This window comes from Ranitomeya variabilis, chromosome 2 (genome assembly GCF_051348905.1).
Source record: "Ranitomeya variabilis isolate aRanVar5 chromosome 2, aRanVar5.hap1, whole genome shotgun sequence".
Taxonomy (NCBI): domain Eukaryota; kingdom Metazoa; phylum Chordata; class Amphibia; order Anura; family Dendrobatidae; genus Ranitomeya; species Ranitomeya variabilis.
Genome location: NC_135233.1, coordinates 545,506,954 through 545,531,930, shown reverse-complemented (window position 1 = coordinate 545,531,930; position 24,977 = coordinate 545,506,954).

The following is a 24,977-nucleotide window of genomic DNA, read 5'->3' as shown; positions in this document are numbered from 1 at the left end:
CCCTCAGGATTGGGCTTTTTCGCTGGCGCCAGGAGATCCGGCATTGGCTGATATTAATGCGTTTTTTCTGGCGCTCGGTTTACTTTATGAGGAACCCAATCTTGAGATTCAGGCAGAAAAGGCCTTGCTGGCTATGTCTCAGGGGCAGGACGAGGCTGAAGTGTACTGCCAAAAATTTCGGAAATGGTCCGTGCTGACACATTGGAACGAGTGTGCACTGGCAGCTAATTTTAGAAATGGCCTTTCTGAAGCCATTAAGAATGTTATGGTGGGTTTTCCCATTCCCACAGGTCTGAATGATACTATGGCACTGGCTATTCAAATTGACCGGCGGTTGCGGGAGCGCAAAACCGCAAATTCCCTCATGGTGTTGTCTGAACAGACACCTGATTTAATGCAATGTGATAGAATCCTGACTAGAAATGAGCGGAAAATTCATAGACGCCGGAATGGCTTGTGCTACTACTGTGGTGATTCTACACATGTTATCTCAGCATGCTCTAAATGTATAGCTAAGGTTGTTAGTCCTGTCACCGTTGGTAATTTGCAACCTAAATTTATTCTGTCTGTAACTTTGATTTGCTCACTGTCGTCTTATCCTGTCATGGCGTTTGTAGATTCAGGTGCTGCCCTGAGTCTTATGGATCTGTCATTTGCTAAGCACTGTGGTTTTACTCTTGAACCATTGGAAAATCCTATTCCTCTTAGGGGTATTGATGCTACGCCATTGGCAGCAAATAAACCGCAGTATTGGACACAGGTTACCATGTGCATGACTCCTGAACACCGCGAGGTGATACGTTTCCTGGTTTTACATAAAATGCATGATTTGGTTGTTTTAGGGCTGCCATGGTTACAGACCCATAATCCAGTCCTGGACTGGAAGGCTATGTCAGTCTCAAGTTGGGGCTGTCGGGGTATTCATGGGGATTCCTTGCCTGTGTCTATTGCTTCTTCTACGCCTTCGGAAGTTCCGGAGTATTTGTCTGATTATCAGGATGTCTTCAGTGAGTCTGAGTCCAGTGCACTGCCTCCTCATAGGGACTGTGACTGTGCTATAGATTTGATCCCAGGCAGTAAATTTCCTAAGGGAAGACTGTTTAATCTGTCGGTACCTGAACATACCGCTATGCGTTCATATATCAAGGAGTCTCTGGAGAAAGGACATATTCGTCCGTCTTCTTCCCCTCTTGGTGCGGGATTCTTTTTTGTGGCAAAAAAGGACGGATCTTTGAGACCTTGTATTGATTATCGGCTTTTAAATAAGATCACTGTCAAATTTCAGTATCCTTTACCGCTGTTGTCTGACTTGTTTGCCCGGATTAAAGGTGCCAAGTGGTTCACCAAGATAGACCTTCGTGGTGCGTACAACCTTGTGCGCATTAAGCAAGGTGATGAATGGAAAACCGCATTCAATACGCCCGAAGGTCATTTTGAGTACTTGGTGATGCCTTTTGGGCTCTCCAATGCGCCTTCAGTTTTTCAGTCCTTTATGCATGACATTTTCCGGAAGTATCTGGATAAATTTTTGATTGTTTATCTGGATGATATTTTGGTTTTTTCTGATAATTGGGATTTGGATGTGGAGCAGGTCAGGTTGGTCTTTAAAATTTTGCGTGAAAATTCTTTGTTTGTCAAGGGCTCAAAGTGTCTCTTTGGTGTACAGAAGGTTCCCTTTTTGGGGTTCATTTTTTCCCCTTCTGCTGTGGAGATGGACCCAGTCAAGGTCCGAGCTATTCTTGATTGGACTCAGCCCTCGTCAGTTAAGAGTCTTCAGAAGTTCTTGGGTTTCGCTAACTTCTACCGTCGTTTTATCGCTAATTTTTCTACCATTGTGAAACCTTTGACGGATATGACCAAGAAGGGCTCCGATGTAGCTAACTGGGCTCCTGCTGCCGTGGAGGCTTTCCAGGAGTTGAAACGCCGGTTTACTTCGGCGCCTGTTTTGTGCCAGCCCGATGTCTCACTTCCCTTTCAGGTTGAGGTGGATGCTTCAGAGATTGGAGCAGGGGCCGTTTTGTCGCAGAGAGGCCCTGGTTGCTCTGTTATGAAGCCTTGTGCCTTTTTCTCTAGGAAGTTTTCACCTGCCGAGCGAAATTATGATGTGGGCAATCGGGAGTTGTTGGCCATGAAATGGGCATTTGAGGAGTGGCGTCATTGGCTCGAGGGTGCTAAGCATCGTATGGTGGTCTTGACTGATCACAAAAATCTGATGTATCTCGAGTCTGCTAAACGCCTTAATCCGAGACAGGCCCGCTGGTCATTGTTTTTCTCCCGCTTTGATTTTGTTGTCTCGTATTTACCAGGTTCAAAGAATGTGAAGGCCGATGCTCTTTCTAGGAGCTTTGTGCCTGATGCTCCTGGAGTCGCTGATCCTGTTGGTATTCTTAAAGATGGAGTTATCTTGTCAGCTATTTCTCCGGATCTGCGACGTGTGTTGCAGAGATTTCAGGCTGATAGGCCTGAGTCTTGTCCACCTGACAGACTGTTTGTCCCGGATAAGTGGACCAGCAGAGTCATTTCCGAGGTTCATTCCTCGGTGTTGGCAGGTCACCCGGGAATTTTTGGCACCAGAGATCTGGTGGCCAGGTCCTTTTGGTGGCCTTCCTTGTCAAGGGATGTGCGGTCATTTGTGCAGTCCTGTGGGACTTGTGCTCGAGCTAAGCCTTGCTGTTCTCGTGCCAGCGGTTTGCTCTTGCCCTTGCCTGTCCCGAAGAGACCTTGGACACATATCTCCATGGATTTCATTTCTGATCTTCCGCTATCTCAGGGCATGTCCGTTATCTGGGTGATATGTGATCGCTTCTCAAAGATGGTCCATTTGGTTCCTTTGCCTAAGCTGCCTTCCTCTTCCGATCTGGTTCCTGTGTTTTTCCAGAACGTGGTTCGTTTGCACGGCATCCCTGAGAATATTGTGTCAGACAGAGGATCCCAGTTCGTTTCCAGGTTCTGGCGATCCTTTTGTAGTAGGATGGGCATTGATTTGTCGTTTTCGTCTGCTTTCCATCCTCAGACTAATGGACAGACGGAGCGAACCAATCAGACTTTGGAGGCTTATTTGAGGTGTTTTGTCTCTGCTGATCAGGACGATTGGGTGACATTCTTGCCGCTGGCTGAGTTTGCCCTTAATAATCGGGCTAGTTCCGCCACCTTGGTTTCGCCTTTTTTCTGCAACTCTGGTTTCCATCCTCGCTTTTCTTCGGGTCATGTGGAGCCTTCTGACTGTCCTGGGGTGGATTCTGTGGTGGATAGGTTGCAGCGGATCTGGAATCATGTGGTGGACAACTTGAAGTTGTCACAGGAGAGGGCTCAGCGCTTTGCCAACCGCCGCCGCGGTGTGGGTCCCCGACTACGCGTTGGGGATTTGGTATGGCTTTCTTCCCGCTTTGTTCCTATGAAGGTCTCCTCTCCCAAATTTAAACCTCGTTTTATTGGGCCTTACAAGATATTGGAAATCCTTAATCCTGTATCTTTTCGTCTGGATCTTCCTGTGTCGTTTGCTATTCACAATGTATTTCATAGGTCCTTGTTGCGGCGGTACATTGTGCCTGTAGTTCCTTCTGCTGAGCCTCCTGCTCCGGTGTTGGTTGAGGGCGAGTTGGAGTACGTGGTGGAGAAGATCTTGGATTCTCGCCTCTCCAGGCGGAGGCTTCAGTACCTGGTCAAGTGGAAGGGCTATGGTCAAGAGGATAATTCCTGGGTGGTCGCCTCTGATGTTCATGCGGCCGATTTAGTTCGTGCCTTTCATGCCGCTCATCCTGATCACCCTGGTGGTCGTGGTGAGGGTTCGGTGACCCCTCACTAAGGGGGGGGTACTGTTGTGAATTTGCTTTTTGCTCCCTCTAGTGGTTACTAGTTTTTTGACTCTGGTTTTTCTGTCATTCCTTTTATCCGCACCTGGGTCGTTAGTTAAGGGTGTTGCTATATAAGCTCCCTGGACCTTCAGTTCAATGCCTGGCAACGTAGTTATCAGAGCTAGTCTGCTGTGCTCTTGTCTACTGATCCTGGTTCCAGTAATATCAGCTAAGTCTGCTTTTTGCTATTTGTTTTTGGTTTTGTATTTTTGTCCAGCTTGTTCCTAATATATATCCTGACCTTTGCTGGAAGCTCTAGGGGGCTGGTGTTCTCCCCCCGGACCGTTAGACGGTTCGGGGGTTCTTGAATTTCCAGTGTGGATTTTGATAGGGTTTTTCTTGACCATATAAGTTACCTTTCTTTATTCTGCTATCAGTTAGCGGGCCTCTCTGTGCTAAACCTGGTTCATTTCTGTGTTTGTCATTTCCTCTTACCTCACCGTTATTATTTGTGGGGGGCTTCTATCCAGCTTTGGGGTCCCCTTCTCTGGAGGCAAGAAAGGTCTTTTGTTTTCCTCTACTAGGGGTAGCTAGATTCTCCGGCTGGAGCGTGTCATCTAGAATCAACGTAGGAATGATCCCCGGCTACTTCTAGTGTTGGCGTTAGGAGTAGATATATGGTCAACCCAGTTACCACTGCCCTATGAGCTGGATTTTTGTATTCTGCAGACTTCCACGTTCCTCTGAGACCCTCGCCATTGGGGTCATAACAGGGGGGGTTATTTACTATTTTTTTATTTTGATCGCTGTGATAGAACTTATCACAGCGACCAAAATGTACAGGAACGAATCTGCTGGCCGGCAGATTCGGCGGGCGCACTGCGCATGCGCCTGCCATTTTGCAAGATGGCGGCGCCCATGGAGAAGACGGCCAGACACCGGGAGGGACATCGGAGCTAGGTAAGTATGGGGGGGTGGGATCGGAACACGGGCGGGATCGGAGGACCGGGGGAGCGGACAGGAGGACCGGGGGAGCGGACAGGAGGGAGGAGGGTAGCGGACAGGAGATCGGGGCAGAAAGGATGACTGGGGAGGCGATCGGTGGCGGTGGGGGGGGCAGATCGGGGTCTCCAGCCATGGCAGATGCTATTGCAGCATCGGCCATGGCTGGATTGTAATATTTCATGTTATGACCCCAATGGCAGAGGGTCTCAAAAGTACATACCAAGTCTGCAAACACAAAAAACCAGCTCATAGGGCAGTGGTAACTGGGCTGACCATATATCTAATCCTAGCACCACAAATCGCAGCAGCCGGGGAACGTGCCTACGTTGGTTCTAGACATCTCGCGCCAGCCGGAGAACTAACTAACCCTAGAAGGGAAAAGATGGACCTTTCTTGCCTCCAGAGAAAAGACCCCAAAAGTTGGATACAAGCCCCCAACAAATAATAACGGTGAGGTAAGGAGAAAAGACAAACGTAAGAATGAACTAGATATTTAGCAAAGAGAGGCCCACTGACTAATAGCAGAATATAGTAAGATGACTTATATGGTCAGCAAAAACCCTATCAAAATTTCCACGCTGGATATTCAAGAACCCCCGAACCGTCTAACGGCCCGGGGGGAGAACACCAGCCCCCTAGAGCTTCCAGCAAAATCAGGAATCACATAGTACAAGCTGGACAAAAAATAAGAGCAAAGCAAATAACCAAAAAACAAGGAAGCAGGACTTAGCTTAATTTTGCAAGATCCAAGACCAGCAGACAGGAGCAAACAGAAAGGAACTGATTACAACGATGCCAGGCACTGGACTGAGAAGCCAGGAAGTTTATATAGCAACACCCCTGGACTAACGACCCAGGTGGGTGCCAAACTGAGGAAAGACAATCCCAGATTCATATCACTAGTGACCACAAGAGGGAGCCAAAAAAGTCTAATTCACAACAATTTCACCATTTTCATAGATGAAATATTACAAATCGCTCTGATTGGCTGTTAAAAGTGAAACAGCCAATCAGAGCGATCGTAGCCACGGGGGGGTGAAGCCACCCCCCCTGGGCTGAAGTACCACTCCCCCTGTCCCTGCAGATCGGGTGAAATTGGAGTTAACCCTTTCACCCGATCTGCAGGGACGCGATCTTTCCATGACGCCACATAGGCGTCATGGGTCGGATTGGCACCGACTTTCATGACGCCTACGTGGCGTCATGGGTCGGGAAGGGGTTAATGATTATACACAGCATTATTGGCGGGCATTACCTTGGCGGCGGGCAAATGCGAGAGTCTCTCCGCTCTCAGGATGACGCGCCGGCCTCGGTGACGTCATTAAGTCGCGCGAGCGTTCAAAGCTCGCGCATGTCCCCCACCACACCTCAGTGTCCTTTCCACCACCCCATCATTGTTCTCACCACAATGGTGTCCTCTCCACCAGCCCCATTATTGTTGACTCTCACCCTCATCATTGTTCTCCCCCACCCTCATCATTGTTCTCCCTCATTACACTTGTCCTCTCCCCCACTCTCATCATTGTTCTCCCCCATCCTCATCACTGTTCTCCCTAACACCCTAACTGCACCTCAATGCCCTCTCCACCAGCCCCATCATTGTTCTACTCCACCCTCATCTTTGTTCTCCTCCCACCCTCATCATTGTTCTCCCCTACCACACCTGAATGCCCTCTCCACCAGCCCCATCATTGTTCTCCTCCACCCTCATCATTGTTCTCCTCCACAACCTCTGTGTCCTCTCCCCTGTGTATTGCTTTAAAAAAAAAACACCACCACTCGCCTCTCCACAGCATTATCATTGCTGGCAGTTCTCTCTAATACAGGTGCACGCTGCTTGCTGACGTCATTGAGCCACGCGCGCCTGTGTCAGTAAGAAGAAGAAATCACCAGGCAGGATGCTGAGGATGGATCTCTGCAGCTCTGCTCCACTGCCATTTCGTTTTGTAGGCAGCAGAGCAGCAGGGATCTCTCCCTGCCCACTGCAAATGAGGGCAATCTGGCCACGGGACCCACGTAGCCTCGTCTTCCAAGAAACAGGTCAGACTGCCCTTAGTATTAGCTGCCTACAGGGGCCACTCCACCTCTGTCCTCCGCTGCAGTTGAACCGGCTGTATGTACGCCCCTGTATAGGCCATCATTAAAACAGTAGTGGCCAATCTCTTTTAATAAATCTATCTTAAAGGTGTTGGCCTTGCCCCCTCCTTGTACATACTGGAGCATTAACCTTTTTAGCTTTCGGTGAGTATGAGGCAAAAAATCTATGATTTTGTGCAACTTCCATCTTTTTACATTTTTTCTACTATTTGCTACTTTTTATGGCTCAGTTTACACCAAAAACCTGGCATAATAATAATAATAAAAAAATTGGGACTGTTATTAGTCAGGAGGCCAAATACACAGTGGATGGTGGATTGATCCAGCACAAAAAGGCAGACGTGACTGACTTACATACCTTCAGTCACTAGGAAAAAACAAAACTCAAGACAGTTTGCTCTATTGAAGGCGGCTACACTTTTAATGTCCTTTTTGAATACCTAACATTTTTATTCTATACATGCATCACTTTTTATCAATTTCTTCTTATAACATTTTCTACATATTAAAAAAAATGGGTGCTTTAAAAAAATGCTGTATGAAATGCATTGAAAAAAATTGTGATTTTCACGAGTGAGTTGCTAACACATCACATCAAGGATCCATCAACAGAAGTCAAATCAAAGTATTTCCGGTTCTCCAGTGCTGAAAATCGCTTTACATTATAGGCACAAAATCAGTCAGGCTGCAGAAGAATACAAGCACAATTCTTTTAGGTCTTTGTACTTCAGCATTTCTGTCTACATTTTCGTCTACGTAGACTTTCAATGTGGAAATGGAAGAATGACTCGTGGCCGAATTCAATTACTGGGAAAGAGATTTTCATTGACTTAACACTTGTTTACTGCAGCTACAAAAATCTACTGTTTTTTGCCTGCGTAAAATTACTTCTAAACTGCATACAGGAAAGATATATTTCTTGGTACCGTGTTAGCCAGTGGATAGAAAAATATTTAGAACTAGATGGTGGCCCGATTCTAACGCATAGGGTATTCTAGAATATGTATATAGTTTATTTATGAAGATTTCAGAATAATACAATGAATACACAGAATTTTCTGGGTAAAATATATTTATTATCATTAAATTTTATTTTTCCTAGAACTTACCACAATTGAATGAAATTATGAAACAGATCATCAAAATACATAAGCCATTACATGAATATCTGTATTTAAATAAATCATTGAACAAAAGAAGTACATTGACACTAATATATTTGTTAACAATATCAACCCAAAATATTTTTGTACACCACATTTTTTGTGAATACCTTTTCACTACCTATAAGCAACTTTCCTTGTAACAGGGTAGGAAGAACTTGCACCTTGACGTTGGATCTCATTTCAACTCTTGAAAATGCAACGTAGAGTTGTCCATGACCAAAAACAGGCTCCAGGAGATATATGCCAACACGGTGTAGAGTTTGACCTTGTGACTTGTTTATTGTCATGGCAAAAGCTGGTTTAACTGGAAACTGTTGACGCCGAAGCCTAAATGGAAGACCGGTGTCTGAAGAACATAAATCAATCCGTGGAATGAACACTTCATCTCCTTTTCCTGATCCAGTGATTACTCTTGCTTGAATGACGTTAGAATGGAGTCCAGTAACAATAAGGCGAGTTCCATTACATAGACCATTTTTTGTATTTAGTTTCTGCAGCAACATTATGATTGTTCCAACTTTGAGTTGTAGTCTGTGGGATGGCATTCCTGATGGCTTGAGACTATTTAAAAATTCAACTGGATAATGCTCTCGTTCATCTTCATTATCTACATCCACTGAATCATCACTTTTGTACAACTTATGCTCTCCAGGCATTGTATCCATCACACGGGAATTTAGCAGAGCCACGTCATCATTCTTGGGACAGAGAACTGCATGAGAAGAGGCCCTCTACTTTGACCGTTCACATCAATTTCAATGCATTGTCTAAAAACATCACTAACGATGCAGTCAGTGCAAACATGTCTTCTGGTATTTAAATACGGTCTTCTCCAAGGTTGTATTCATTGCTAAGTTCACCGTTACCCAGTTTAAGAAGCCAGTTGCAATACTCTGGGTCAGAAGATCGCATGTTGTTAATTATTTGGAGTTTATTAAACTGTTTCCAAAGGTCAGCCATTTTAAGCTGGACTCGATAACATCTGTTCTTGTTTCATTTGGTATGACTGGAAGTCATTGCCTAAAATCTCTGCCAATGACAAAAACTTTACCCCCAAACGGAATTTCATTTTTCTCAGCAACATTTATAGTCATTACTTCACGCAGAAGTCTGTCAATTAAGCTCAAAGCGTATTTGGGTGCCATGGTGCACTCGTCAAGTATGAAAAGATTTGCATTCTTTAACAGTCTTCGTGCAAATGTGTCTTGTTTTATTCTGGAAACAGAGATTTCGTTGACTGGAACTGGTATCCCAAAGAGTGAATGGATAGTGCGACCTCCTCGTAAAAGGTTTGCTGCAATACCTGTTGTAGCTGATGGCAATATGACTTTTCCCAACCCTCTAACGTGATGCATTAAAACTTCATAGAGGTATGTTTTACCAATCCCTCCTGGACCGTCAATAAAGAAACATTTTGGCCTTGCATCTGCTTGGTTTTCTATAGCACTCACAATAGTGTCATGTGCAATCCGTTGTTGTTCATTTAAGGAGTTTCTTTTCTCTGTTGCCAACAATAATTCGTAAGCTTCGTCATACTCTGGAACTTGTGGAACTTGAATTGCAGGCTGTGGCAAATTAAAGTCTGAAAACATTTTTCCATGCAGTAGTAAGACATTTTGGACATCTTGCATGGCATGAGATTCGCAATTTTGACAATTTCCACTTCTGTTGTGAAAATGTAAGCAGTAATCCTCGATTAGATCTTCTTTAAAATTTGCCCAAAGTTGAGCCGGATTTGTTGGTGGTCCAAATACACAGATGTAGGCAAACAATTCACAAAGTTGCTTAGGCATATGTAGGGCAACTGCGTCTTCTAAAGTAAGTCTCCACACAGTATCATCCAATAGAAGTCCTAAAGCCAAAGCTGCAGCTTTAAATGTATCCTGCAATACTCTGTTAACTGTTTTCAAATCGTCATAACTTGTAGCTCCTTTGACATGCAGTAGTAAAAGCCGAAGGCAATATCTTTCTTGATCCTTGACACTAAGGCCGGCGTCACACTCAGCGTAAGAAAATACGGTCCATATTTTATGGCCGTAATACGCAGAAATGTTCCAAAAATAGTGATCCGTATGTCATCCGTAGGCAGGGTGTGTCAGCGTATTTTGCTCATGGCATCCTCCGTATGTAATCCGTTTGGCATCCGTACTGCGATATTTTCTCGCAGGCTTGCAAAAGTATATATATACTGTATTTATATTTAATTCAGCTCGAGATATGTGAAAAGCCGGTAATTCAATTGCCGGCTTTTTCTTTCTCCTTCCCAAACCCGACATGATATGAGACATGGTTTACATACAGTAAACCATCTCATATCCCTTATTTTTTTGCATATTCCACACTACTAATGTTAGTAATGTGTATGTGCAAAAAGTTGGGCGCTGTAGCTGGTAAAATAAAGGGTTAAATGGCAGAAAAAATTGGTGTGTGCTCCCGCGCAATTTTCTCTGCCAGAGTGGTAAAGCCAGTGACTGAGGGCAGATATTAATAGCCTAGAGAGGGTCCATGGTTATTTGCCCCCCCCTTGGCTACAAACATCTGCCCCCAGCCACCCCAGAAAAGGCACATCTGGAAGATGCGCCTATTCTGGCACTTGGCCACTCTCTTCCCACTCCCGTGTAGTGGTGGGATATTGGGTAATGAAGGATTAATGTCACCTTGCTATTGTAAGGAGACATTAAGCCAGATTAATAATGGAGAGGCGTCAATTATGACACCTATCCATTATTAATCCAATAGTACGAAATGGTTAATAAAACACACACACATTATTAACAAGTATTTTAATGAAACAAAGACACAGGTTGTTGTAATATTTTATTATACTGGTAATCCACCTGAAGACCCTCGTTCCGTAACAAAGGAAAAATAAAAAAACAACAATATCTTATACCTTCCGTCGCTCAGGTCAAGTCCCACGAAGTAAATCATTTTACAGCCTCATGAACTGGAGCCTGGGAAAAGTTCCCACGCTCGAGTTCATATGAGGACATCCAGCAGAGGGTGCATCACCGCAACTCAAGGTAACTACAGGTCACCCTGCTTTCCATTCATTCCCCGGGGTTTTTACAGGCACGAGCACTGCTTTAGCAGAGCTCCTGGCTGTAAATTGATTTAACCCCTTCAGATGGATTTACTTCGTGGGACTTGACCTGAGCGACGGAAGGTATGAGATATTGTTGTTTTTTTATTTTTCCTTTGTTACAGAACGAGGGTCTTCAGGTGGATTACCAGTATAATAAAATATTACAACAACCTGTGTCTTTATTTCATTAAAATACTTGTAAATAATGTGTGTGTGTTTTATTAACCATTTCGTACTATTGGAATAATAATGGATAGATGTCATAATTGACGCCTCTCCATTATTAATCTGGATTATTGTCACCTTACAATAGCAAGGTGACATTAACCCTTTATTACACCATATCCCACCGCTACACGGGAGTGGGAACAGAGTGGCCAAGTGCCAGAATAGGCCAATTTTTTCCGCCATTTAACCCTTTATTTTACAAGCTACAGCGCCCATGTTTTGCACATACACACTACTAACAGTAGTGTGGAATATGCAAAAAAAAAGGGATATGAGATGGTTTACTGTATGTAAACCGTGTCTCATATCCTGTCGGTTTTAAGAAGGAGAAATGAAAAGCCGGCAATTGAATTACCGGCTTTTCTCTAACACTGGTGCATATTTCTCGCAAGTCACACGCATGGTTCGTGTGTAATCCGTATTTTTCTCGCCCACATAGACTTTCATTGGTGATTTTTTTTGCACAATACGGTGACAAACGCAGCATGCTGCGATTTTCTACGGCCGTACAAGACCGTATATTACGGATGCGTAATATACGGCAGATAGGAGCTGGGCCATAGAGATTCATTGGGCCGTGTGCACTGCGTATTTTACGGACGTAGTTTATGCGCTCATACGTCTGTAAAACTCGCTAGTGTGACGCCGGCCTAACAGTATACATGCGTCCAATTATTCTGCTAACTCCTCATTGTCTAGGATTCCAAGTTTTATTCCAAACGTAATGCTCTGGAATCTCTCGGTACAAATACTGCCTTGCGTTTTCGTCACATTGGTTCAGCAAAAACCATTCCATTAATGTTGACTTCGTGCTTAAAGTTTTTGAGACATCTTTGACTTCAGCATCTTCAAAGAAATAAAGCTGCTGTTGATTTGGTAAATTAATAGCTAAACGTATACACTGTGTTCCAAATTATTATGCAAATAATATTTCCTCATGTTTTCTCTAAATTACCTAAACACTCAAAATGCATGTTCCAAATTATTATGCACAGCAGAGTTTTCAACCTTTTTTTTTATTTTGACCAAATAAACAGTCAATTGTGAAGTTATAAGCATTGTCAGCTTATTACAAAATGAAATCAAACAGTTTTCAAGTGAAAACTTTATTCTAGGTGATGTTACATTTGCACATAGAACCCCTTGTTTGAAAAAAGCTTCTGAACTCTCTCGTCCATTGAATTTGTCAGTTTTTGGATGGTTTCTGCTTCAATTGTTTTGCATGTGGACAGAATACCCTCCCAGAGCTGTTGCTTAGATGTGAACTGCCTCCCGCCATCATACACTTCTTTTGATGATGCTCCAGAGGTTCTCAATGGGGTTGAGGTCAGGGGAAGATGGTGGCCACACCATAAGTTTGTCCTCTTTTATGCCCATAGCAGCCAGAGATGCAGATGTGTTTTTTGCAGCATGAGACGGTGCATTATCATGCATGAAAATGATCTTGCTGCGGAAAGCACGGTTCTTCCTCTTGAACCATGGCAGGAAGTGTTGTTTTAGAAACTCCACATAGAGTATGGAGTTCATCTTTACCCCTTCAGGGATCATAAAGGGGCCGACAATCTCTCTCCCCATGATTCCAGCCAAAAACATTACTCCACTTTCTCCTTGTTGGCGCCTTAGCCGTGTTTTCATGGGGTTTCCATCAACCAGCCATCCTCCACTCCATACATCTGGACCATCGAGCGTTGCACGGCACTCATCGGTGAACAAAACAGTTTGGAAGTCAGTCTTCATGTATCGTTTGGCCCACTGGAGCCATTTCTGCTTGTGTGCAGTGGATAGAGGTGGTCGACAGAATGGCTTACGCACAGCTGCAAACCTCTGAAGGACCCTGCATCTTGTTGTTCTGGGGACATTGGAGGCACCAGCAGCTTCAAAAACTTGTCTGCTGCTATGACAAGGCATTTTTGCAGCTGCTCTTCTAACCTTACGCAATTGCCTGTTGGAAAGAGTCCTCAATTTTTCCTTATCAGCACGCACACGTGTGTGCTGGGAATCAGCTACATACTTCTTGATTGTGCGATGATCATGGTGAAGTGTCTTGGCAATGTTGATTGTAGTCATGCCTTGACCTAAATACTCCACAATTTGTTGCTTCTCAGCAGCCGACACATCCTTTTTCTTTCCCATTTTGGCAAAAAATGTAGGCTGCTTAATAATGTGAAACAGCCTTCTTAAGTAGTCTTGCCTTTATTTGGACACACCTGCCAAAATAATTTGCACAGGCATCTGCAATAGCTTTCAGTGATATAAAGAGCCCTGACACACATCACCATCCATGAGTTTAAATGACAAACAAAAAAATTCTAACATTATCACTCCTAAACACTTTGTGCATAATAATTTGGAACACAGTGTAATGGCATTGGAAACGCAAATATCCTCCAAGCAGTTTCTGGAGCACTAACGTATCTTGAGTCAACAAAAGTTGATGATTCATCGTGATTGACTGTTTTCTGTTGTATTTCGATGTTAGCTTTGTCATGCCCCTTGTAGATGTACTTGAAAATATATTTTTACACTTTTTATTGAAGCACAGATTTCTACGTTGATGTGACAGTTGTAGCGTTTTGATAAGTACGGGTTGTATGGGACTATCCATGAGTTATTTATAATTTTTTTGTTGCAAACAATGTTATCAATGTGTTGTCACTGGTAGGATGGGTAGCTATCCAAGTCTTTAACCCCTTTCTGACATTAGATGTACTATCCCGTCGAGGTGGGGTGGGCCCATATGACCACCGATGGGATAGTACATCATATGGGATCGGCCGCGCTCCCGGGGGAAGCGCGGCCGAGTGTCAGCTGATTATCACAGCTGACATCCGGCACTATGTGCCAGGAGCGGTCACGGACTGCCCCGGCACATTAACCCCCGGCACACTGCGATCAAACATGATCGCAGTGTTCCGGCGGTATAGGGAAGCATCGCGCAAGTAGGGGGCTCCCTGCGTGCTTCCCTGAGACCCCCGGAGCAACGCGATGTGATCACGTTGCTCCGAGGGTCTCTTACCTCCTCCTCCCTGCAGCAGGCCCGGATCCAAGATGGCCATGGCATCCGGGTCCTGCAGGGAGGTGGCTTCACTGCGCCTGCTCAGAGCAGGCGCCGGGAAGCCTCCAGGAGCTGTGCACGTCAGATCGCCGATCTGACACAGTGCACAGCAAAGTGTCAGATTGGCGATCTTACACTAACATGATGCCCCCCCGGGGCAATGTTGTAGTGTAAAAAAATATATATTCACATGTGTAAAAAAAAAAAAAAAATCCCCCCAATTTTTTTTGTTGTAAAATATATATTGTTCCTATAAAAACATTTCTTTATCTAAATAATAAAAAAACAATAAAAGTACACATATTTAGTATCGCCGCGTCCATAACGACCCGACCTATAAAACTCTCCCACTAGCTAACCCCTTCAGTGAACACCGTATAAAAAAAAAAACGAGGCAAAAAACAACGTTTTATTATCATACCGCCAAACAAAAAGTGGAATAACACGCGATCAAAAAAATGGATATAAATAACCATGGCACCACTGAAAACGTCTTCTTGTCCCACAAAAAAACGAGCTGCCATACAGCCTCAAAGAAAAAATATAAAAGTTATAGTCCTCAGAATAAAGCGATGCAAAAATAATTATTTTTTCTATAAAATAGTTTTTATCGTATAAAAGCGCCAAAACATAAAAAATGATATAAATGAGGTATCGCTGTAATTGAACTGACCAAAAGAATAAAACTGCTTTATCCATTTTACCAAACGCGGAACGATATAAACGCCTCCCCCAAAAGAAATTCATGAATAGCTGGTTTTTGGTCATTCTGCCTCACAAAAATCGGAATAAAAAGCGATCAAAAAATGTCATGTGCCTGAAAATGTCACCAATAAAAATGTCAACTTGTCCCGCAAAAAACAAGAACTCACATGACACTGTGGACCAAAATATGGAAAAATTATAGCTCTCAAAATGTGGTAACGCCCAAAAAATGTTTTGCAATAAAAAGCTTCTTTCAGTGTGTGACGGCTGCCAATCATAAAAATCCGCTAAAAAACCCGCTATAAAAGTAAATCAAACCCCCCTTCATCACCCCCTTAGTTAGCGAAAAATTTAAAATTTTAAAAAATGTATTTCCATTTTCCCATTAGGGTTAGGGTTAGGGCTAGGGCTAGGGTTAGGGTTAGGGCTAGGTTTAGAGCTAGGGCTAGGGTTAGGGTTAGGGCTAGGGTTAGGGCTAGGGCTAGGGTTAGGGTTAGGGCTAGGGTTAGGGTTGGGGCTAGGGTTAGGGTTTGGATTACATTTACGATTGGGAATAGGGTTGGGATTAGGGTTAGGGGTGTGGTTAGGGTTACCATTGGGATTAGGGTTAGGGATGTGTTTGGATTAGGGTTTTAGTTATAACTAGACTGTGGCCCGATTCTAATGCATCGGGTATTCTAGAATATGCATGTCCCCGTAGTATGTGATTCGCGGCAGACTGTGCCCGTCGCTGATTGGTCGAGGCAACCTTTATGACATCATCGTCGCCATGGCAACCATTATGACATCATCGTCGCCATGCTGTGCCCATCTCTGATTGGTCGAGGCCGCCCGACAAACCGTCGACCACTCCATATAAGGTATGGTCTACAAACCGCCAACCACTCCATATAAGGTATGGTCTACAAACCGCCGACCACTCCATATAAGGTATGGTCTACAAACCGCCGACCACTCCATATAAGGTATGGTCTACAAACCGCCGACCACTCCATATAAGGTATCCTGTTTGTAGACCATACCTTATATGGAGTGATTTCCAGGACAGACAGACAGACAGACAGACAGACAGACAGAAAGACAGACAGACAGACAGACAGACAGACAGACAGACGGAAAAACCCTTAGACAATTATATATATAGATTGGGGGGTTTCCACTGTTTAGGCACATCAGGGGCTCTCCAAATGCGACATGTCGTCCGATCTCAATTCCAGCCAATTCTGTGTTGAAAAGGTAACACAGTGCTCCTTCCCTTCCGAGCTCTCCCGTGCGCCCAAACATTGGTTTACCCCAACATATGGGGTATCAGCGTACTCAAAACACATTGGACAGCAACTGTTGGGGTCCAATTTCTCCTGTTACCCTTGAGAAAATACAAAACTGGGGGCTAAAAAATAATTTTTGTGGAAAAAAAAGATTTTTTATTTTCACGGCTCTGCATTATAAACTGTAGTGAAACACTTGGGGTTTCAAAGTTCTCACAACACATCTAGATAAGTTCCTTTGGGGGTCTAGTTTCCAATATGGGGTCACTTGTGGGGGGTTTCTACTGTTTAGGTACATTAGGGGCTCTGCAAACGCAATGTGACGCCTGCAGACCAATCCATCTAACTCTGCATTCCAAGTGACGCTCCTTCCCTTCCGAGCTCTGCCATGCACACAAACGGTGGTTCCCCCCCACATATCGGGTATCAGCGTACTCAGGATAAATTAGACAATAACTTTTGGGGTCTAATTTCAACTGTTATTCTTTGAAAAATACAAAACTGGAGGCTAAAAAATTATTTTTGTGGAAAAAAAAAGGATTTTTTATTTTCATGGCTCTGCGTTATAAACTTTAGTGAAACACTTGGGGGTTTAAAGCTCTCACAACACATCTAGATGAGTTCCTTAGGGGGTCTACTTTCCAAAATGGTGTCACTTGTGGGGGGTTTCAATGTTTAGGCACATCAGTGGCTCTCCAAACGGAACATGGCGTCCCATCTCAATTCCTGTCAATTTTGCATTGAAAAGTCAAACGGCGCTCCTTCCCTTCCGAGTTCTCCCATGCACACAAACAGTGGTTTACCCCCACATATCGGGTATCAGCGTACTCAGGACAAATTGTACAACAACTTTAGGTGTCCATTTTCTCCTGTTACCCTTGGTAAAATAAAACAAATTGGAGCTGAAGTAAATTTTTTGTAAAAAAAAGTTAAATGTTCATTTTTATTTAAACATTCCAAAAATTCCTGTGAAACACCTGAAGGGTTAATAAACTTCTTGAATGTGGTTTTGAGCACCTTGAGGGGTGCAGTTTTTAGAATGGTGTCACACTTACATAGTTACATAGTTATTAAGGTTGAAGGAAGACTTTAAGTCCATCTAGTTCAACCCATAGCCCAGCATGCCCTAACATGTTGATCCAGGGGAAGGCAAAAAAAAACCATGTGGTAAGAGTAAGCTCCATCATGGGGAAAAAAATTCCTTCCCGACCCCACATACGGCAATCAGACTAGTTCCCTGGATCAACGCCTTATCAAGCAATCTAATATATATACCCTGTAATATTATACTTTTCCAGAAAGGAATCCAGTCCCCTCTTAAATTGAAGCAATGAGTCACTCATTACAACATCATACGGCAGAGAGTTCCATAGTCTCACTGCTCTTACAGTAAAGAATCCGCGTCTGTTATTATGCTCAAACCTTTTTTCCTCCAGACGTAGAGGATGCCCCCTTGTCCCTGTCACCGGTCTATGATTAAAAAGATCAGCAGAAAGGTCTTTGTACTGTCCCCTCATATATTTATACATTAACATAAGATCACCCCTTAGTCTTCGTTTTTCCAAACTAAATAGCCCCAAGTGTAATAACCTATCTTGGTATTGCAGACCCCCCAGTCCTCTAATAACCTTGGTTGCTCTTCTCTGCACCCGCTCCAGTTCAGCTATGTCTTTCTTATACAACGGAGACCAGAACTGTGCACAGTATTCTAAGTGTGGTCGCACTAGTGACTTGTATAGAGGTAAAATTATGTTCTCCTCATGAGCATCTATGCCTCTTTTAATGCATCCCATTATTTTATTTGCCTTTGTAGCAGCTGCCTGACACTGGCCACTGAATATGAGTTTGTCATCCACCCATACTCCCAGGTCTTTTTCATTGATGGTTTTGCCCAGAGTTTTAGAATTAAGCACATAGTTATACATCTTATTACTTCTACCCAAGTGCATGACCTTACATTTATCCCCATTAAAGCTCATTTGCCGTTTATCAGCCCAAGCTTCTAGTTTACATAAGTCAGCCTGTAATATAAAATTGTCCTCCCCTGTATTGATTACCCTGCAGAGTTTAGTGTCATCTGCAAATATTGAAATTCTACTCTGAATGCCCCCTACAAGGTCATTAATAAATATGTTAAAAAGAAGAGGGCCCAATACTGACCCCTGTGGTACCCCACTACTAACCGTGACCCAGTCCGAGTGTGCTCCATTAATAACCACCCTTTGTTTCCTATCCCTGAGCCAACTCTCAACCCACTTGCACATATTTTCCCCTATCCCCATTATTCTCATTTTATGTATCAACCTTTTGTGTGGCACCGTATCAAAAGCTTTTGAAAAGTCCATATACACTACATCTACTGGGTTCCCTTGGTCCAGACCGGAACTTACCTCTTCATAGAAGCTGATCAAATTAGTCTGACATGATCGGTCCCTAGTAAACCCGTGCTGATACTGGGTCATGAGGTTATTCCTCTTCAGATACTCCAGTATAGCATCCCTTAGAATGCCCTCCAGGATTTTACCCACAGTAGAGGTTAAACTTACTGGCCTATAGTTTCCGAGTTCAGTTTTTGTCCCCTTTTTGAATATTGGCACCACATTTGCTATACGCCAGTCCTGTGGTACAGACCCTGTTATTATGGACTCTTTAAAGATTAAAAATAATGGTCTATCAATGACTGTACTTAATTCCTGCAGTACTCGGGGGTGTATCCCATCCGGGCCCGGAGATTTGTCAATTTTTGTGATTTTTAGACGCCGCCGTACTTCCTGCTGAGTTAAGCAGGTAACATTAAATTGGGAATTATTATCACTAGTCATATTGGCTGCCATGGGATTTTCTTTTGTAAATACTGATGAAAAAAAGTCATTTAGCATATTGGCTTTTTCCTCATCCTCATCCACCATTTCACCCAGACTATTTTTAAGGGGGCCAACACTATCATTTTTTAGTTTCTTACTATTTATGTAGTTAAAGAATATTTGGGGGTTATTTTTGCTCTCTCTAGCAATGAGTCTCTCTGTCTCAATCTTTGCTGCCTTGATTTGCTTTTTACATAATTTATTTATTTTTTTGTATTTATTTAATGCCTCCTCACTACCTACTTCCTTTAATTCTCTAAATGCTTTCTTTTTGTCCCTTATTGCGCCCCTTACAGCTCTATTTAGCCATATTGGTTTCCTCCTATTTCTAATATGTTTATTCCCATACGGTATATACTGTGCACAGGTCCTATCCAGGATGCTAATAAATGTCTCCCATTTTCTTTGTGTACTTTTATGTCTCAGGATATCGTCCCAGTTAATTGCACCAAGATCCTCTCTCATCCGTTGGAAATTTGCCCTCCTGAAGTTTAGTGTCCTTGTCACCCCTCTACTACACATCTTATTAAAGGAGACATGAAAACTTATTATTTTGTGATCACTATTCCCCAAGTGACCCCCAACCCTTATATTTGATATAAGGTCTGGCCTGTTGGTTAATATTAGGTCTAGCAGTGCCCCCCTTCTTGTTGGGTCCTGAACCAGTTGTGAAAGGTAATTGTCTCTCATAGTTGGTTATTTTCTATCATATAGACCCCTCAAAATGACTTCAAATGAGATGTGGTCCCTAAAAAAAAATGGTGTTGTAAAAATGAGAAATTGCTGGTCAACTTTTAACCCTTATAACTCCCTAACAAAAAAAATGTTGGTTCCAAAATTGTGCTGATGTAAAGTAGACATGTGGGAAATGTTACTTATTAAGTATTTTGTGTGACATATCTCTGTGATTTAATTGCATAAAAATTCAAAGTTGGAAAATTGCGAAATTTTCAACATTTTCGCCAAATTTCCATTTTTTTCACAAATAAACGCAGGTAATATCAAAGAAATTTTACCATTTTCATGAAGTACAGTATGTCGTGAGAAAACTGTGTCAGAATCACCAGGAGCCATTGAAGCGTTCAAGAGTTATAACCTCATAAAGGGACAGTGGTCAGAATTGTAAAAATTCTCCTGGTCATTAACGTGCAAACCACCCTTGGGGGTAAAGGGGTTAATAGTGTGCTGTTTCAACTCCTTTGGAAACCCTTTTGTACACTTTCCATTTTCCATGCATAGACTTTTTGGATTTGCTACACCACATGGGCCATGAACCAAATGAGAGACTACAATATTATACAATTCAGGATACTTTTCTTGGTTAGGAATTTCAGCCCACACTATGTTGTCAATTTCTTCCTCCTTACGAAACTTGGAATCTGCATCTAAGATAATTAGTATATGCGCATGTGGGAGACCTTGTTTCTGAAACTCTATGATGTGTACCATTGCTACGACTGTTCCAAAAAGCCCATTTTTTATGTCTTTCAAAAGGCTGCTAAGTTTCAGTCGAAATACGCGTGCGACTAAGTCCGGTCTGTGTTCAACTTTTTGCCAGGGTTCTAGATTTTCCGTAATTTCTGGCCATTTAGGATTACAGGTCATTGTCACAAAAATATCAGGTCTTCCATACTTTGTTACTATTGCCATTGCATCTTGATAACGCTGTTGCATGTTACGGGGGCTGCCTTCAAACGATGACGTGAGAATTACTGTTTTTCCAATTGGAATTCCTTTTTCAATTGATTGTTTTTGCAAATGTTCTTGAAGAACGCAGAAGTCTTCAACTTTAAGTTGTTTTTGGTTCATTCTTATGAAATTTAGATGATTAGCTTCACTTTTAACATATGCGTCAACTAAGTACTGTTGTATCATTTTCCCACCGTTTAAAATAGGATTGAAGTAATTTCGGACAGACAGAAGGAAACTGTAGTATTGCAACTGTGTAATTCTTCTTGAAGTTCCTTGTTGGTTTAGGTTTTCAAGCCACTGTTGATCACCTCTTGGAAAGAATAGCGTATACAGAAGAGCATCAAGGTTGCTGTGCAAAATGCTAATTCATTGTGTCTTAGGAACCAAAGGATTGATTTGGTCTGGCTTTAGATGGACTAATATATCTGTTATGACCTGGTGGTTAAGGAGCAACATGGGACGAGCTCTGAGGAGGTGGTATCTGTACTGACCGCAGTTCCTAATCCTAACACCAACACTAGAAGTAGCCGTGGGATGTTCCTGTCACTCCCTAGACACCTCGTCACAGCCTGAGAACTAACTACCCCTAAAGATGGAAACAGAAAGCTATCTTGCCTCAGAGAAAACCCCAAAGGAAAGATAGCCCCCCACAAATATTGACTGTGAGTGGAGAGGGAAATGACATACACAGAATGAAAACAAGATGTAGCAAAGGAGGCCAATTCTAACTAAATAGACAGGATAGAGAAGGATACTGTGTGGTCAGTATTAAAAGCTAAAAAATCCACACAGAGTTTACAAAAAATCTCCACACCGACTCACGGTGTGGAGGGGCAAATCTGCTTCCCCAGAGCTTCCAGCTAAGCTAAATATATCATACTGACAAGCTGGACAAGAAAAAACACAACATGAGCTGAACGATTAAGTCCACAGCAAGTGGACAACCAAAAGAAAAGCAACGACTTATCTTTGCTGAAATGGACAGGCTATCAGACTATCAGAGAAATCCAAGGAGAGATCTGAATCCAACCAAGAAACATTGACAGCTGGCACTGGCTGAAGACTAGAGCCAGGCTAAATAGCAGATCCAGGAGAGAAGATCAGTGGAAGCAGCTGCTAATGCTAAACCCAAGGAGCAGCAGTTCCACTCAAAACCACCGGAGGGAGCCCAAGGGCAGAACTCACAAAAGTGCCATTTACAACCACCGGAGGGAGCCCAAGAACGGAATTCACAACATATATCCCTTTGAAAAGGAGGCTCTCCATCATCGTTTTGAAAAACAACTGCGACCTCACTTACGCGTGGTTTGTTGTAAAGTCGGGGATCCTGTTTACGTTCTTGTTTAATGGCCATGACAATACACGACATTTCAGTACCGTTTTATATAGCCCTCTGTTCCTCCTCAGCTTCGACGTCTTTTAGCATGTGTATGCAGCAGCAAATGGGCTTATTTTTTGTAAATGTTCCGCAATTTGGCTCATCAGTTCAGCATCACACTTTTCGTTTTCTTTCAGCTTCATTCTTTGTTCTGTAGCCTCATTTGTATCAATGATGTATAATTGTGCAAATTTTGGTGGTTGTCCTATTTCTGGGTGAAGTGTTCCAGTGCGGTGGTAGATCTGGCCGTGAATTTTAAAACAATATGGTCCGAATCCAGGGGGCGGTGCAATGTTGGCACCAAATGAATCAAACGCATGAGAACTGTTGATGCTTCTGACATTTTCCATAAAATTTCTACTGTGTTGATGCGTTCCTTTCATCAACTGCTCAAACAGATCTGAGTAGTGAGGTCTTGGTAGCATAACTTTTTCTTTTTGGCAGCATTGAGTAAACTGATTGTCAGATGGTTTTTCATCAATGAAATTCTGAGAGTCGCATTTAGAACAAACTGTATTCATATTCCCACAGTAGTGTTCAATAATTGTACTTTCATTGTCTGTTACGTAATGTGCAAGTTGTTGAATATTGTCTTGGGCTTACCTTCATTGGTAGAGCATTCAATTTTATGAATTTGGCAATCATTTTGTTCCTGTTGTAGCACAGTTTGTTGTGGTGTCTCCTGTTGGCGACATTGTCTGTGAGATTTTGCATCCTGGGCTTGTCTGGCGGCAGTTTGTTGTGATGTCTCCTGTTCCCGACGTTGTCTGTGACATTCCACATCCTGGGCTTGTCTGGCGGTAATCAGCGAAGCGCAATTTAAATCCCGCTGATTGGTCACGCTGGCTGGGCACAAGCAATCGGGGAAGCGGGATTTAAATCCCGCAGCAATGTCTTTGATTGGTCACGCCGGCTGGGCGCGCACAATCAGCGAAGCACGATTTAAATCCTGCGCCAATGTCGCTAATTGGTCACGCCGGCTGGGTGCGCACAATCAGCGAAGCGCGACTTAAATCGCGCGGCAATACCGCTAATTGGTCGCGCCTGTCGCTGATCAGCAACAGGTGTAGTCTGGCTGCGAATAGGTGCGGGATTTGAACCATGCTTCAGGCCGGACTGCACCTGTCTCTGATTAGTCACGGCACACCGGTGGCGACCAATTAGCAAAGCGTGATTCAAATAACGCGCCAATTCGCGGCCAGAGGTGGGACAGGCCAAGTCCGGCCGCGAATTGGCCCTGGATTTGAACCATGCTGCAGGCCGGACTGCGCCTGTCTCTGATTGGTTGCGGCATGCCAGCAGCGACCAATCAGCGAAGCATGATTTAAATCACGCGCCAATTCGCGGCCAGGGGTGGGACAGGCCCAGTCCGGCCGCAAATTGGCGCGGGATTTGAACCAAGCTTCGCTGATTGGTCATGCCTGCTGGCCGTGACCAATCAGCGTTATTGGAGCGCAATTTAACCCCCACTAACAGTGAGACATAGTTCACTTACATTTACTGAATAAGTTCTGTCAGATCAGTCACAGTGCCATGTAGTTCAGTCAAATTTAATGAACACTTTCTGTCAGTCACAATGTGACATAGTTCAGTCACATTTAATGAACGTTTTCTGTCAGTCACAGTGCCATGTAGTTCAGTCACGTTTAATTATGATTTTCTATCAGTCATAGTGCCAAGTAGTTCAGTCACATTTAATGAACATTTTCTGTCAGTCATAGTGCCACATATTTCAGTCGCGTTTAATGAACACTTTCTGTCAGTCATAGTGCCACGTAGTTCAGTCACGTTTAATTAACATTTTCTGTCAGCCATAGTGCAACGTATTTCAGTCACGTTTAATGAACATTTTCTGTCAGTCATAGTGCCACGTAGTTCAGTCACGTTTAATTAAAATTTTCTGTCAGTCATTGTGCCACGTAGTTCAGTCACATTTAATGAACATTTTCTGTCAGTCATAGTGCCACGTATTTGTCACGTTTAATGAACACTTTCTGTCAGTCATAGTGCCACGTATTTGTCACGTTTAATGAACACTTTCTGTCAGTCATAGTGCCACGTAGTTCAGTCACGTTTAATTAACATTTTCTGTCAGTCATAGTGTCAAGTAGTTAAGTCACATTTAATGAACATTTTCTGTCAGTCATAGTGCCACATATTTCAGTCGCGTTTAATGAACACTTTCTGTCAGTCATAGTGCCACGTAGTTCAGTCATGTTTAATTAACATTTTCTGTCAGTCATAGTGCCACGTAGTTCAGTCACATTTAATGAACATTTTCTGTCAGTCATAGTGCCACGTATTTCAGTCACATTTAATAAACAATTTCTGTCAGTCATAGTGCCACGTATTTCAGTCACGTTTAATGAACACTTTCTGTCAGTCATAGTGCCACTTAGATCAGTCACATTTAATTAACATTTTCTGTCAGCCATAGCGCAACGTATTTCAGTCACGTTTAATGAACACTTTCTGTCAGTAATAGTGCCATGTAGTTCAGTCACGTTTAATTAACATTTTCTGTCAGTCATAGTGCCATGTAGTTCAGTCACATTTAATGAACATTTTCTGTCAGTCATAGTGCCACGTAGTTCAGTCCCGTTTAATAAACACTTTCTGTCAGTCATAGTGAGTCACAGT